Here is a 15,882-nt window from a genome sequence, read left to right as displayed (position 1 = left end):
GAATATTCTTTGAGATGTCGCTCGTGTGAGCACACGGTAAGGGTGGCAGTTTTGGAAAGGATGATTAGAAATATAACAAGATAAGAGGAAAATGAGGGCGCAACGATCGAGCTGTGTGGGCCAACCGTCTTCGGACTAGAGCCTCAGTTATCTCCGCGCCGCAATAAACACCTTGGAGGGGCACTAAAGTGCAAAAATTTCAATTCGCGGTGATGCAATCTCCCGTTACTTTGACGCCAACACAAAAGGAACGCAATTCACACGTTGCGTCGTTCGTGATTTATATGCGAGAGAAACCGAAAATTGTTCTTTTCCTCACACTCTGCGACAATTGCTCTCCTCAAACGATCTCCACTATGATTGGACGAGATCGTTTGAGGAGACCAACGACAGCCCGCTCCGCACTGTCAGTGAGGGGGACCACGAACGACGCAACGGATGAACTCTGTTCCTTTTGCGTTAGTGTCGAGATAACGACATCCTTCATTCCGCGATATATTTTTTGTACTTCAGTGGCCCTTTAAGAATGTGTTACGTCAGCACCGTTATAGCTTATAGAACTCCTTAGCTTGCCTTTCCTAGAAGCATGCTCACGACAAACAAGTCAACGTTTCTCTTTACGTGGCTTCTTTTGGAAAACAGGAAGACTACTATTTCGTCTAAAAAATTACGAATAAGTAAAATCCCGTGTATGACACCTCCCATGTATGTTTATTTGATGACCCGCAACGTACGGGCCCCGCCTAGCTCAGTCACTTTCATTTGTCAGCAGTTTCTTCTGACACGTAGAGCAGTCTGGTAGACGCCCACTAAAATCTAGACAAATAGGTGCGTCATATACTCTCTCCGTATGCCGTACGGTTAGTTCCATTGGACGATGTAGTGCAGAAAAGCTTACATTCGCTCGAATGTGCATGTTCGCTACAGTCACCGTGTACTCACACGAGGGACATTCAAAAGAATACACTACAGCGGAAGATGCTAAAAACGTCATAGCTTTCTGCTGTGTCGGCTGTCCTCCGACACAGCCAAAAGGTACTCCGTAGCAGACGACAGGAAATGACGCTGACGGTGTCTTCTGCTAAGTGTCGTCTGCTAAGTGCGCAGTACGTCACTCCCGATATTCTGGCACCGTGTGAATGCTCAACATAACACTGGGCGAAACTTCGGCTCCGTGAGCAGTTTTTGCGCTTTTTCTAGAACCTTCCGTGAGAATGTCACTCCTGTGGATACAAGGTCGCTGGTGCAACGTGCGTTACTTTCTCACTGGTCCTTCCGTTCGCTCTTCGTCGGTTTCTCCACTACACTGCGATGCACGAAAACGACCAGCGGAATTTGCCAGTAAGGTACAATGGCAGATAAGACAACGTATTGAGGTGACATTTATCCTTGAAGACTGACCGTTTGACTATAGAGCCGTTGAATGATTTTGAGATTAGGGTTTTATTCCACTGCAGCTTTCATATTGAAAGCACATGAAAAATTTACTCCAGTAGAGCGACGTAGTTCTTTTTTAATGGCGAATTCGCTTGGTCAAAATGTGGCAACACGGCCTAAGGTCACGTGACTTGTTTCCCGAACATGGGTGCCCTGAAGCTAGCGGTTTTACTAGCTTGGACCACTAGGGGCATCGCGGTTGCTCGTGTTCCGTTTCCGTCGTCTGGTAACCCATGTTAACTTCGGCGTGCCGGCCAATCAGGGCCAATCCTCTCTGTTTGGGGCCAATGCGAGCCCTCGCGGTGCGGATGTGACGACACCGGATATAGAAGACCACGCGAATTCGCCATAAGTAACCAAGGAAAATGTAACAACACGCTCATGTTCGGTTCCGGCTTCGTGGTGACGTACGCAGGGGCTAGAGCACCTTTGGGTACGTGACCACGGTGTGATCTGCCGAAATAAAGCTGATCGAGGGCTGTTTTGAGTAATACGATAAACCGTAATCAGCAAGTTTTATCGCGAACCGGTGGCTTGGTTGCTTAGCAAAAGCAAAATAGGAATTTAAGTTATCGTTCCTCGAAAAATCTTCCATAAATGGAGTTCAGGAATCCACAGACGAGCGCCAGAACGATAGGAAATGCACTGTGACGTCTACGTTTATATTTGAAAAATATTTTGTAACAGCGCTCTCCTCCATCTTCTCTCCCGTGTAAATCTTTATCGGAAGCGACGTTAGTAATCTAGCGCATCAAGCTTCGTTGACCTCTATTGACCTGGACGAGTTGACTTGCCCCGTTCATAAATCGAGGTCAGAAAGGGTGGAGTCTCCAAGGTTCGTCCCTGAAACATGCGTTCACTGTTCGGAAAATGGAAGCTTCGTAAACCAAGGGGCAGGCGGACAATATTGCTTACCAACGAAACGCCAAATCCGGACTATTACTCACCTCATTATAACATGCGCTACAGCCCACCCTGAGAGGTTTTCATTTCCTCGTGAGTGCTCCTTCGCAGTTTCTGCTCATTTGGAACTAATACTGCCATCAAATCCAGTCAGCTTTAGGGACCTTATGACATAGTGTTGACAGCTGTCCAAAAGAAGCTTCGGTTTCTCTTGGTAGAGGTGAGGCGACGACTTCCATAATCAACGTTGTCTGAATCTCAGATAAACCATCTGAGATTCAGACATTCAGTTACTTTCGCCTTTTATAGGTATGATCACCGGCTCGCTTTTCTTCTTATTCTTCTTCCTTCATATTTTTTTAGGTACTGGACTTAAAATTTTCCGAGGCCATCCACAGGCACTCACCTTTCACAAGAAACGGGGCAGAAACTTTAGACTGTTCCTAACCCATAGGGAAGCACTCAACCTCGCACACCTGGAGAAATTAACTTCAAAATGGCCTTTCTCAGATTCAATCACCCAGGGTATTTCCACTTCCAGTATGATTAAGCTATGGAATCATCCCGCAAGGCTATGCCGCTAAGCTTCTCACCGTCCATTACTGTATGATACGCATTGAAAGAAACAAAAATCTTCAGTACGCATATGTGAAACAATAAACGACGACAAGCGTCATTTGTACTAAGCGCGTACAACCGTTTTTGCATTTGTACGAGAGCTATACAGAAACGAATTGAAACGAGCTTCAAGAATCAAGCTCCTTTCCCCCCCCCCCTTTTTTACATTCAAACTCAACTCAACTCAATCAAACTCCACGTCAGATCTCAGATGCACTTAGATTTTGCAAATTGAGTCATTTATTCATTTCCAATAACGGAACATATTCATAGAAATAATTGTGCTGCTATATATGCCACGAAATATGTCAAATTAGGTGACAACATAACAGTGGAATGATACGGTTGGTGAGCATTTGATCGCCTTGAGCCTTTGTGGGGGGAGGAGCAAATGTCCTGGATCCAAATATGCGTATTTTGCATTGTATATATATATATATATATATATATATATAGTGAAGACAATTAGCAGAGGCTCTTTGGCTGCACGTTGAACATATGTTTATAAGTCCCAAACGTCGCCACACCAGCACTGGACAGCTGTTTCGACCTTATTGGGCCTTCATCAGCAATGCGTAGGTGGGCGACGTTTGAGCGAGTGGCGCCGGAAGGTCACGTGGAACGTGATGTCCTGCAGTCAGGGTGAGAAACTCTCCTCTGAAAGCCCAGTGCGAAGCCAGTAATGCATTAAGTGAAGACAATTAGCAGAGGCTCTTTGGCTGCACGTTGAACATATGTTTATAAGTCCCAAACGTCGTTTCTCAAGTTTCAACAAGTTTCTCACCCTGACGGCAGGACATCACGTTCCACCTTCCGGCGCCACTCACTCAAACGTCGCCCACCTACGCATTGCTGATGAAGGCCCAATAAGGTCGAAACAGCTGTCCAGTGCTGGTGTGGCGACGTTTGGGACTTATAAATATATATATAATGCAGGAAAAATATCTATATATAAATATATATATACCAGAGTTCGAGGTAACTCGTTACTGTAACTAAGTTCCTTTTTTTGGTAACTTTTCTAAAGTAACTTAAGTTAAGTTCCAAGTTACTTTTAACTCGCTTTTCACTCACGTCCACACATTTTCTTGCTTTCTCTCCGGTTCCTTCATTGCATATTTTGCCATAAAACGTGATATTCAATGAGTGACAGTATTTTATCAGTATCAGTATTCAGGAAGTAAGAACTGCTGCCATTGAAATAAAGCTGAACCATTGTGCGCCCACAGGGGGTAAGATGCAAAGCGTTCGAATAGACCTTTACCAGAGAAACGTCATCGTTGGTAGACATACTGAAACCGAAACAAAGCGGAAGGACGGCTGGGTTCCACGAACGGGCACTTATTCGCTGTCTCCTATTGAAAGAAAAGTAGGACCGACGGTCTCGTTTATTCAAGGGATCGTGTCGTAATCCCCTCAAGACTGTGGATTTCGGGCGCGACCTTGTTCACCTCTAGCCTCGAGCGTAGTTCAGTTCTACCAAATTTTGGCGCTGTCGAACACTATGACGTCATTTATTTACAAACAGGGAGAGGTCTATTGTTGGACATAAAGGAAAACGATCTAAGCGTGTTGCACTCCTCTCTCTGCAGGCAACTCAAGGTCTAACTCAACTGCTCACGCGCTGCACCTGCGTAATGCTATTTTGTTCCCGAAGTAACTTCGAAGTAACTCGTTCTTTTTGTTAAGTAACTCAGTAACTGCGAGTTAGATTTCATGCTGAAGAACTTCGTTATTAACTTAGTTACATTTAGCACGCGGTAACTTAACTTGTAACGAGTTCTTTTTGACGGGTGACTTCTCAATCTATGACATATATACGCACACGGCGACCCTGAGCACAATAACTACAACAAGCAAGCCTATGACCGAGCTTTGTAAACTTTGATTTGTATCCCACTGCGGTTTACTAATTGTTGCTCATGCCATATCAGTTTTTATGATATTTATCTGCACGCTATATTCTTTGTTCCCCTGTGCAACACTGCAGACAGTCCCACTTGAATGCGCCGGCAGCGATTTAATACGTTGGTATGACAAACAAACACCCGCTTCCATTGTGCTGTGTGAGAGGGGGAGAGGAGGATGACGTTCAATAACACACACATACAAAAAAAAAAGAGTGACATCTGCATATTCATTTTCCTCGACGATCACTCTCTTCTTTTTGTGTGATTATCCCCCGTTCTGGGTGGCACGCTTTTGTGAGGTTTCGTACACAGATTTAGTAGTAGAAACATTGGGGGTTAACACTGCACCAATACAAATATCCCTGTCAACTTGCCCCCGTTTTATGTTAACACAGATCTCTACTGCTATAGGAAGACGCTCTCCCATTTTCATTCTAGATGGCCGGTTGGTTCCGAGGGAGTTCGACGGTGAACGTCTGCTTCTATAGAGTGCAGTGGTTGGCAAAACAACTCTTTTACACCATTGATCGATCGATCGATCGATCGATTTGAATATGAAGCAACTGTTCTCTTTCAGCCACTCACATTCGGCACTGCGATAGCAGCGAATGCATCTACATTCCTTTGTATATGTACCAAGGTATATCTAAGCAGACGACAACGTGCACGCAAAAGGAAAACGTTCCCTGGCGCGCACCGGTCCATCCACAATTGCTGTACTCGACCAATTGTTATCTCCAAACCTCAATTCTCTGCACGTCCATCAATAACCCGCCGCAATGCCCATAAAAGCAAGATGGTATATAGTGCACGCACGCAAGGTAGGTATCGGTGCTCCATAACCGCGCGCTTCGGGGGAACGAGTCATTCAAAGCGTCTCGCGTGGCTGCAAGTACTGCCTCGTAATGGCGGTCTTTTAACGGACCAGACAGGGGACGGACTCATGATTTATAAATTAGAAACGTGTTTCGTGCTCGCAGCGCGGTATTTCTACAGCACTTCTGTGCACTTCTAGCCGTGGCGTGGGAAATATCTCGGAATATCTGCCGTGCAGTGTCGTCTGCTATGTTTCGTCTGCACCGTGCCGTATACTCAACGCGCGGCGGAACTTCTGCCTCCCGTCAGCAGGTTTTCATTTTTTTTCTTTTTTTGTCGTTTCTCCCACTAGAATATTCCATGGAGACGTCGCTCGAATGAGTACACGGTACCTGTCGTAGTTTGCGAGATACAAACCCTCGATCACACTTCTGTGTCGAGTTGTGACGTCAGTGGACCGGGACCGAGGTGTTGATGGCAATCAACTGCGCTTGCCCTTGTGACACAACGTCACTTTGCAGGCAGCGAAATCGAATAATGTAGTGGTTAGGATCGAATAATCAGAAGCTGAGGAGCGTCCAATGTTGCCTAATAATAACTTAATGGCACTAAATGGGTACGCCTGGGACCACATTTATTCTCAATGTTTCAAAAATTGTAACCTTTTGTAGCGTTGAAGAAGCCATGAAAGCGGCTATGAAAAAAAGAAAAGAAAAAGAAGAACGACAAAATAAGCGAAGTCTGCACTTCCTAATGAGATTTTCATGAAGGACTCTGACAATGCTGCCTTACACACTAAAACAGAGGGGGGTTGTTGGCCACGCAGAAGTGGGCGTCGTCACGACTATAGCAAAAAAAAGAAAGAAAGAAGGAAAGACGGAGAGATGTAGGATAGAGGATGAAGGGTAAAGATGCGTAGAGGGTGCATGAGTTCGTCGGAGAGAGCAAAGTGTTAGAGGGATCGCTGAGCAAGACCCGCCTTCTGCACTAAAACAGAACCACATAACACGCTGAAGGCCAACCATTGCACAGCACGATACCGTAATCGCCCCTGATTCTTGGAAAGTGTTGGGCGCACGCCTTTTCATGACAATCCACATAACGACGTAGGTGTCACGAAAAGGTGTACGACACCTCCTTTTGTAACAAATCAGGGTTCAGCACCATGTCACTCGTGTTCTGCGGTGAAGTTCCATTTTAAACGTGTTCCTTCCATTGCTTTTTTTTTTTTTTCTGTTTTAAGAGTGTACGCAACTAATCGCCTTCACTCACGCTCGCAATATGCGTGCCGCGAACAGAAATAATCCCAAACCGCCAACAATGAAAGGAAACATTTAACAGAAATCTACTCCTAATGCAGGCACTGTCATTCTATAAACCGTATTTCTCTTTTTTTCTTTCCTGATATTTGTGATTTTGTCGTTCGAACAATGAAACGTTAGTTGGAAGAGCGTAGGCGGCATCTGCACGCTCCTCGAGAAACGGGGGAGCCTGCTTTCTCGAGGTCATTTCAAGGATTTCCTGTAGCTCGAGGTGCCGCTGAAACAACTCCAATTTTAAATTTGTTTGTTTCATTTTTTTTTCTTCTCTGGTTCAGGAATACCCCTACCACACTTCAGCTATAGTCGTGTGCAACTTAAGAAGGAAAAGAAATCTAGTCAGTCAACTACATACGCATTGATAAGGAGACGCAATAGCGCGCCAGGAGAAATATACTGCAGCGCCACCACACAGCGTAATGTCATGTGACAAGTCGTAACGGCCAATACGGAAGCAGATATGATGGGTTACGTTATTATGCGGAGGAGCGAGCGTGACCTCTCTATGTCCAGATGGAGAGAGGACAGCAGGAAGGAGTGGAGGGACAGGGGGGTTAGTGTGCGTCCTGGGCCGACTTCAGGGGGAACTGTGCCGATATTCGTCTGGAAAGTCTTCGGAAAACCCAGGAAACACCTCAGACAACACAACTGGCGGTAGTATTCGAACCAACCACCTCCCAGCATGAGCTTGGCCAGCACCAGCGAGCACGACGTCTTAACACGCTTGGCCATGCCGCTGCGGGTATGGCAAAGCGCATCCTATCTGCAACGCAGTAATACTTTGAGAGCTTCCTTTTCCTTCTGAAGCTGAACACGACTATAGTCAAATTATCTGAAAATCGGCACGGTTCTGAAAGGAATACAGCAAATCCTCCACCTCTGACATCACGGCAGGCAATCCCACTAAGTGAGGCAGCCGCGGGCCAGGTCACGCGCTTTCGAGAACCAATTGCAACGGCCGAGGCTCCCTTCTGACGTCAGAGCTGCCTCTCCAACGAAAACACGCAAAAAAAAAAAAAAATCTAATTTCCTCAATACTCCGGCGTGTGGCACAACGCGGGCATGTTAAAATGAACTCCCATCTATCAAAGTGTGACAACCCCTTTAATTGAGCTTTCATATCATGCGGCATTGAATTAATAATTATTCGCCCCTTTTCGAGCAGCACACCAGCTAACGGCAGGAACAGTTGGCCAGCCACCGATAGTTTAGCATTGCAAAGAAGGCACACGCCCCTGTGCACAGATTTCACCTTTACGAGGTCGTATCACAGCGAGCCAACACCTACACGACGGCGAGGCCAGGTGGGCAATGTCCGTCTGCCTAATCAGAACAATCAGGGCGGCTGCACTACAGAAAGCGGTCCTTGCTCCTCCAAAGTAACATGGAAGGCAGTTCGAATAGTATATACAGGGTGTATCACGAAACCTGTCATGAAATTTTATTTAAAAATCTTGTCGTCCGAAAATTACGCGGCCAACGCTGTCTACCTCGGGGGCGCTTTTGCTACGACTTCGGAGAACACTTATCGATTTTAATTCACGAGAAATTGAAATTTTCTGAATTGAACTCCGAAATCTGTCAAGTCAACCTCGTGCTTTCTTTTTTGAAATTCCCGGTTAGCGCCGCGAAGCAACTGTGGCTATGAGCGGCGTATAGACGTGGACAGATGGAGAGAGGACAATAGGAAGGAGTGGGTGACAGGGGGGTTAGTATGCGTCCTGGGCAGACTTCAGGGGAACTGTGACGACATTCGTCGGGAAGGTCTTCGGAAAACCCAGGGAAAACCTCAGACAGCACAGCCGGTGACAGGATTCGAGCCCGTGTCACCGCCTAGTCTGGGCGTGGAAAGCGGTCATCGTAACCACTCTGCCACTGGTATTTTTTAAATTAGGTTTTTATTATTAGATAAGATCTTTATTAGATTTTATAAGGTATTAGATGAAGAAAATTGCGAAGACCGCCATTTCACATACTACCTTCAGGAACTGTGACGCGGGAAGCGCGCATTTCCTGAGATAATTACTTTACAAGAGTTGACGCAGCGGCGGCGACCTCTCCCGGCTCCTTCTGGCGTGTTGTGACGTCAGATCATCCGAGCATTGTTATTGGCTGCCGAGAATCGTCTGCTACAGCTGGGAGCATGGGTACCTTTCGACTGCTCAGCGTCAGACGCCAAACTTAACCGCAAAACGAAAGAAAAAAGAAGGCGGGCGCCTTACTATTGGGAGGGTAACATGACGTCAGAGACATGCAGCCGAGAGCCCCCCACCCCCTTTTTTTTTTGAGCCCCTTTTCATGTCCCCTTAAAGTTCAATCATCTTCCGTAAGTAAAGCACCAGCACCACAAGCTAACGGAAGTGCAATGGAACAGTGCTCAACTCTGTTCGACTAAAGAGCAGGCGATCAAGTACAGCTGTGCGAAGGCGTGGCTCACAGATCAATCACGACCGCAAAAAGCACCCAGGATAACAATGAAGTCCGTTTCCCAACAAAACGGCTGTGAAACTCCAGCCGGAAGACTACATACATCAAATGAACACAATGAATGACGCTGCATCGCGCACATGTGCTGTCGTTATACGTATACATGTTCGTTACGTATAATTATATTTACGTTATATAAGTATATTTGCACGTTGGTCAATATGTCGCAACAGAGAAAATATGCCACCAATACTGTTAATACACATCACCACATAACCCGCTTCCATAGTCCATCATCATGGCTTCATTCTCTCCAAGGTAGGAGTAAGTCAGGGTAGTTGGTTATATGATTGGTGATAAAGGGCAGCAACAGACAAAGACATCACCAAGTCGTTCTCTCCCCAGATTCTGTCGGAAACACGGGGAATACTTCTTTTTGTGACACTGATACAGTTGAGCAGAAGAAAGGTCACGTGACTGATCAAGTAAAGGGGCAGCTCGTGGTAGACGCGTTGTCGTTGTTTTACGCCTGTTCGCTTAGTCATTTTTGTCGACATTCCCGAGACCACGCGGGTATCCTTTTTCCACAGCTGCATTTCATTGTTGTTGTTGCTCGTTGTTGATTTTCTTTGTTTTTCTTGCTCGTTGGCGTCTTGTGTGTCTGCGTCGTCCCTGTTTGGCGCTCGTCTCGGCAAATTATCCTCCTTTACATATCATGCACACGGCCCAACTCAAACTTGTATTATTTTTTTCCTTATTTGAAGTACAACTAGGGTTGCCACCTTTCGTAGTGAAAAATACCGGCTGAGGGAGAGGAGGTGGAATAGAGGGAAAGGGGGAAATGTTCGCGGGGAAGAGAAAGTAAGTGAGAGGTGGAGAATATACAGAGAGAGAGAGAAAGAACGAGCGTACTGGCTCAAGACAACAATGATAATAATAAGAAATAACTAAGAAAACGACTGACGACTACGGAGTCGGGTCTGCGCTCCAGATCTATTCAAGCTGTAGTGGAACGTTGGAAGGAAAACCCCGTAAAATGCCCTATGAAAGGTGTTGAGCCACAAATACCGGCAAAAGGCTGCCGGTATCACCTTCCTACCGGCAACCGGCAGAGCGAGCAAATAACCGGCCGTGCCGGTATAATACCGGCCTGGTGGCAACCCTAAGTACAACCAATGAGGGCACAGCCTTCACAAATGGGGAAAGGAGGAAGCTGGAGGGATGGCAGGGTCCCTTGACCTACCGTAATTTCACGCGTATAAGCCGCACCGCAGATAAGCCGCAGGACACGTTTTTTGGGACGTTTTGAAAATTTTCTGGCAGATAAGCCGCACCCGCAGATAAGCCGCGGGCAATACGAGACGACTGATTTGTGCGACAAAGGAGACCATAGAGAAGGCCATAAACCCTGTGGTCCATGTTTCGGGATCGGCACAGTGTACAACAGAGGAGGTCAGTTCTGGAGTTCTACCAAGATCGGATTGTGCCCTTGTCGGGTGTTTTTCGTGGACTGATGGGTCAGTGATCTTCCAGAAGACGTGAATCACTGTCACCACTTTCTTTAAAGCTGCTTGGGGGAATGCACCAGGAAGATCAATCTACTCGAATGTGGACCCGTCGCTGTTACGCACTGTTCGTGCATCGGCAGGACAGTGCTGTTCCAGAGACACTGTCGGCCCTTTCGTTAAAATCGGCGTATGGGGAAAATACCAGAAAAAAATAGTCATCAGATAAGCCGCACCGGTGGATAAGCCGCAGGGCGCCCGTGAGAAAAAAAAATCGCGCATAAGCCGCGGCTAATACGCGTGAAAATACGGTACTTGCATAGCGTATTTTCACGCAGTGGTGCCGGCGGCGTTGTTAAAGTCGGGGAGCGTGAAATACTACTCGGGATGAAAGGAAGAACATTAGGACCCCAAGTTGACGCTGGGTTAATTAGGCGAGTGCGCTAAATATGCGGGTAAATACGGCATTTGTTTTATCTTTTCTGACTTCTTTGCTTCCCACTTTCGATCGTACCCCTAAACAGTAACACAAGCCGCTGCCACTTCGCTGAAATGGGGAACAGGCCTCTAACAGCGGAATTTTGTTGAACCGGCCGGGCACCAATTACTACGTGCTACTACAGCAATGCCTCGCGTCAAGTCCCGCGTTAGACATGGGCTCGAAAGTTAAATAAAAAGAAGAAAACCTCCAGTTCACCTCCCCGGAAGAAGGCTGCGTGAGCGTTTCGCCGCTACCGCTTAGTACATACGGAGCTAAAAATAGACTGCGACGCAATCACGTCGAATCTAATCGGAACCACAACGACAAGACCGACGCGCCTATAAATACCCTGTTTTGTAAAAGTAACGCACATCCCAACACGCTGTTCAGACGGCCATCCAAACTGATCCTCTTTGACGTGAAGTCAAGTGACCGTTGGATCTCTAGAAAGAAAGCCAATGCAGCATTTGGATCGGTCTGTCAGCCTGCCAGCTGTAGGAAAATAGCTGCTGTCGAAGCATCCGTGCCCGTTCTCATCCGGTGAACCGGTTGGCTATGCACTCTCCTCGCTTGGCACAGTGGACAAAGAAGCCATTGTCTCCAAAAGTAATTCGGCCAGTATACGGCCAGGCTTCATTGCAGGGTGCATATTGAGGTCATCACTGGTACTCATCGCCCACGAATTCCGCCCTCAGCTTTTTGTTTCATACAGTGCGTGCTCTCTAGTGGTGTCCACGTGTTCCGCGCAGAATTGCAAATTACCGTTCGGAAACAAAGCGCTCGTGTGCCGTTTCTAGCGAAGCAAAAAGGACATCGTAAAGGGATTGCGACGCTTCGCCCGAAGTTACACAGGATAAATACATAGAAGACGGTTGCTTAAACGGACGTGAACCTGCATTTCAAGTTTTACAGCAAAGGGAGTAATAGAGGCAAATCGGCAGCGCGATTGGCAAAGCTGATGCGACGGTAACGTCAAGGCGAGCAGCTCCGACAGTGCACTCTTGAAAGAGAACTTCCGTCTCATAACCCTCTCAAGGCCAATCGCAACGCAGAACAATAACGTTATCACCCTTAAATTGTGGAAAGCGAAGGGCGTAAGCCTTCTTGTGACAGTTAATATAACTGCGTAAGTGTCATAAAGAGGCATACGCCTCCCGTTTGCAACAAATCACGGGAGTGAACGATGTTATTTGAGATGATGGTTAGTTAGGAACGTGCTGTGCGGTGAGGTTATGCTTTAAGAGTGTGAGGGGCCGCGGGAGAAATCAAATTGCTTACGAGAACCACTAGGACCGACGCGGAAGTGTTCAATGGTTTTGTATCTTCGCCAACCACACTCTAAAAACAGCACTTCACCACATAGCACGCTCTTAGCCAGTCACCATAACGAACGACATCGTTCTGCCTCCTGATCAGTTCGAAACGGGGGGTGTACGCCTCTTTGGAACACTTATGCAGTTCCAAAAAAGGCGTACGCCCCGCGCTTTCCACAAATGGGAGTAATAAGAGGTACCATTCTGCACTCTTAAAACAGAACTTCACCGCATAGCACACTGCTAATCTTGATTTGTTGAAAACGGGATGCGTACTCTTTTTGTGACACACAGAAAAAGGCGTACGCCCAGTGCTCTTCACGAATCAGGTATGATAACGGCATTATTCTGGGCGACGGTTGGCTCTTAGCGTGTCATGTGGTGAAGTTCTGTTTTAAGAGTGTGTGTGCCAACCGTTGCTACGAATGACAGGGTTATCGCTTCTGATTCGAGGAGAAAGGGAGGCGTACGCCTTTTTGTGTCAGTTATCATATATTCAAATTGACACACAAAAAAAAGGCGTACGCGCCACTGTCTCTTCGAATCAGAAGCAATGACCCTATCATTTGTGGCAATGGTTGGCGCAGAGCGTGCTATGTGGTGAAATTTAATGTTTAGAGTGTAGCATGCTGCTTTTGTTTAGATCGGCTGGACCATAAGCACGCCTCGCATATGGTCGTCTTACGGAACGACCATATACGGTTCTGTTCTCTCAGCTCGAGTTGAGAGGCCACCCTGTCCCGATAAAGACATACATACATAGAGGTACACTATCTGCCTCTACAAGTCAAACCAACTGACTGGTCACCACCTTCAATGTAAATTAATTATGTTGATGATTCGACAACCGAGAAAAAAAAATTATCGAATTCAGTTACGAACCTGACAAGTCACCAATCGCGTGCTTCTTCAGCAGCGTTTCTCCATCCTCGGGCTAATTTATGAGTATAATATGTATCTATAATGAAATTTGTGTCTATGTCTCGTATGATATTTTGGAATGCTCCTTACCTGACTGTTCACAGTATGCAGTCCAGTGCTTCTCGTACTTAGTCTCAATCAAGACAGCCCTGTAATAGAAAAACAAAAGAAAACTGTTTTTACACACATCTATTTGGTGTTATAACTTGCAATACTTTCAAAGTTATCTGGATCGTAACTAAACTGATTGATAAACGGCAAACAATAAAAAAATTAGTGTTCGTGTGCAAGAACGCCCCTTTAGATATCGAAATGTACTGTGCATGCAACCTCTTTGAATGGACTACAGGTACGACTACTTTGTATAAATTAATTTGTGATCCTCGAATCGCAACACCGTTACATTCTAATAAGAATTGGGGAGGAGTTAGACCCCTAGATTGCAATTACTCCATATTTTATTCCACGATCCTGAAATTTATACTCCCCCAGCACTCCGGACAGTCACAAACTTCGCAGAAACTTCCGTGCGTTCAGTCCCGACCGGGATTAAAATCACTCCATTTTTAAAGTATAAACAAAAACGTTATAAACAAACTTCCCGCAGTCATTCCACTCACGCTAACACACGTTTTTGATAAGGTGTCTTTCCACCACGACAACCGTAATAATGTGACCTCATGATGGAGAAACGTCTGGCTATCGCAAACTGGCCTCACACAAGATACACCCGCACACACGATATATTTGTCCATGAGAAGCAGGTCGCATTTGATCATGTTTCACGATAACGGGGGATGTCGCACTCGCGTGGCAAGCGACAGTCTGCGCAGCCTGCTCCAACAATGATACGCGTATTCCCCACGGCTGACCTCAACGAGCATTCGAGCGTTAATCGCAGCAAGTTGCATACGAATTCGAGGGCTGCATCGTGCTGGTTCAGGGCTGATTCACCTGCATGATAACCACGACTCGCGCATTGAAGTTTGAACCGGTGCAAATTATTCACTGTGGAGTGCAAAAAGGATTCCAAACAGGGTAATATGATCGTACGGAGAGAGATTGTATATTTTCTGTAGATCGAGAGAGAAAAGACGAAAGGCTACAGTTTACTTCATTTTCAGACAGACAATAATAGGGATACCATGTATTCACACTTTCGACATCCTTACGGAATATTCTGGTGGAAGACAAAGCAGAAAACTGCGCATACTGCGGAAGTTTCGCAGTGTATTGTGTTGAGCATTCGCATGGGCATCGCGCTGGAACATCAAGAACGGCGTACTGTACACGTAGCAGACGACAGGGCTGGTGCTGTCGTCTGCTACGGCTTGCTACGGAACTTGCTACGGAACGCTTGCTAAGCATCATCCCGAATGACGTCGTTCTCTCCCCCGATTTGTTGAAAACGAGGGGCGTACGCCTTCTTGTGACAGTTATGCAGGTATAATAATGGGCCATTACATTTTATAATTCATAATATCGAATTGTCCCAGTCTCCCTTTAAGATATTTAAAGGGAGACTTCGCAAGAACTTGAAAAAAAAAATGGTGAGCATCATACCGAACACGAACTACACCCTCGATACCGAAGACGACATTCGCATTCATTTTGCGCGAGTAATTAATTTGTAAATGATGACAATAGCAAACCGAAACCGAAATGCGGAGAGCGGAAAGCAGAGCTCTATACTGCGGCGGTTTGTTAGGAGGAGGATTCCGTGACGTCACCCAGCATTCGGCGCCCTTGCAGGATGCCCGATGATGTCAGCAATGTGTTGCTTTCAGCGCCCTCTCGCTTCACAGAGGCGAAGCGCTCGCTTCGTAATAGTTCGTTTGAGTAAAATATGCGCAATTTTGGACCGAGATATTCCGTACACATGTTCCTGACATCCCAAAGATTACGAATATATCACAACCTGTGTGGTGATTTTGTTGCAGAGTCCCACTTTAAGACTGTTGAAGAAACCGTGAAGCCGTAGTCGTGTAACCCCAGATAAAACAGCCTGAGTCCTCCGTATACTCTTACGGCATAATTTTCGTCCCAGTTGCGTTCATATTTCTTTTTTTTTTAAGAAGATTAAAACTGAAAACTACGAGCAACACTGGGTCGCAGTTCCCACTAACTTCGCAGTGCCTGTCAAGTACGGCGGCAAAACTACAATGCGTGCGCATAACACTGAGTCTAAAACGAAAAGAGTCGGCCATGTGTCGGCTGCGTAATCATCAGGAG

At 46.3% G+C, this 15,882-nt stretch overlaps 1 protein-coding gene across 2 annotated transcripts in view; it reads right to left on the bottom strand.

Moving 5' to 3' along the window:
* The window catches only part of LOC135400376 (solute carrier organic anion transporter family member 3A1-like), an 87,221-nt gene that overhangs the window by 29,054 nt on the left and 42,285 nt on the right, over positions 1-15,882 (bottom strand). For both annotated transcript variants that reach the window (XM_064632219.1, XM_064632221.1), the window contains exon 2: positions 13,741-13,799. The gene's annotated coding sequence lies outside the window, so the exon portion shown is untranslated. The remainder of the gene's footprint in view (positions 1-13,740; positions 13,800-15,882) is intronic.

The sequence above is a fragment of the Ornithodoros turicata genome, chromosome 7 (genome assembly GCF_037126465.1).
Source record: "Ornithodoros turicata isolate Travis chromosome 7, ASM3712646v1, whole genome shotgun sequence".
Lineage (NCBI taxonomy): Eukaryota > Metazoa > Arthropoda > Arachnida > Ixodida > Argasidae > Ornithodoros > Ornithodoros turicata.
This window is presented reverse-complemented; position numbering and strand designations above follow the sequence as displayed.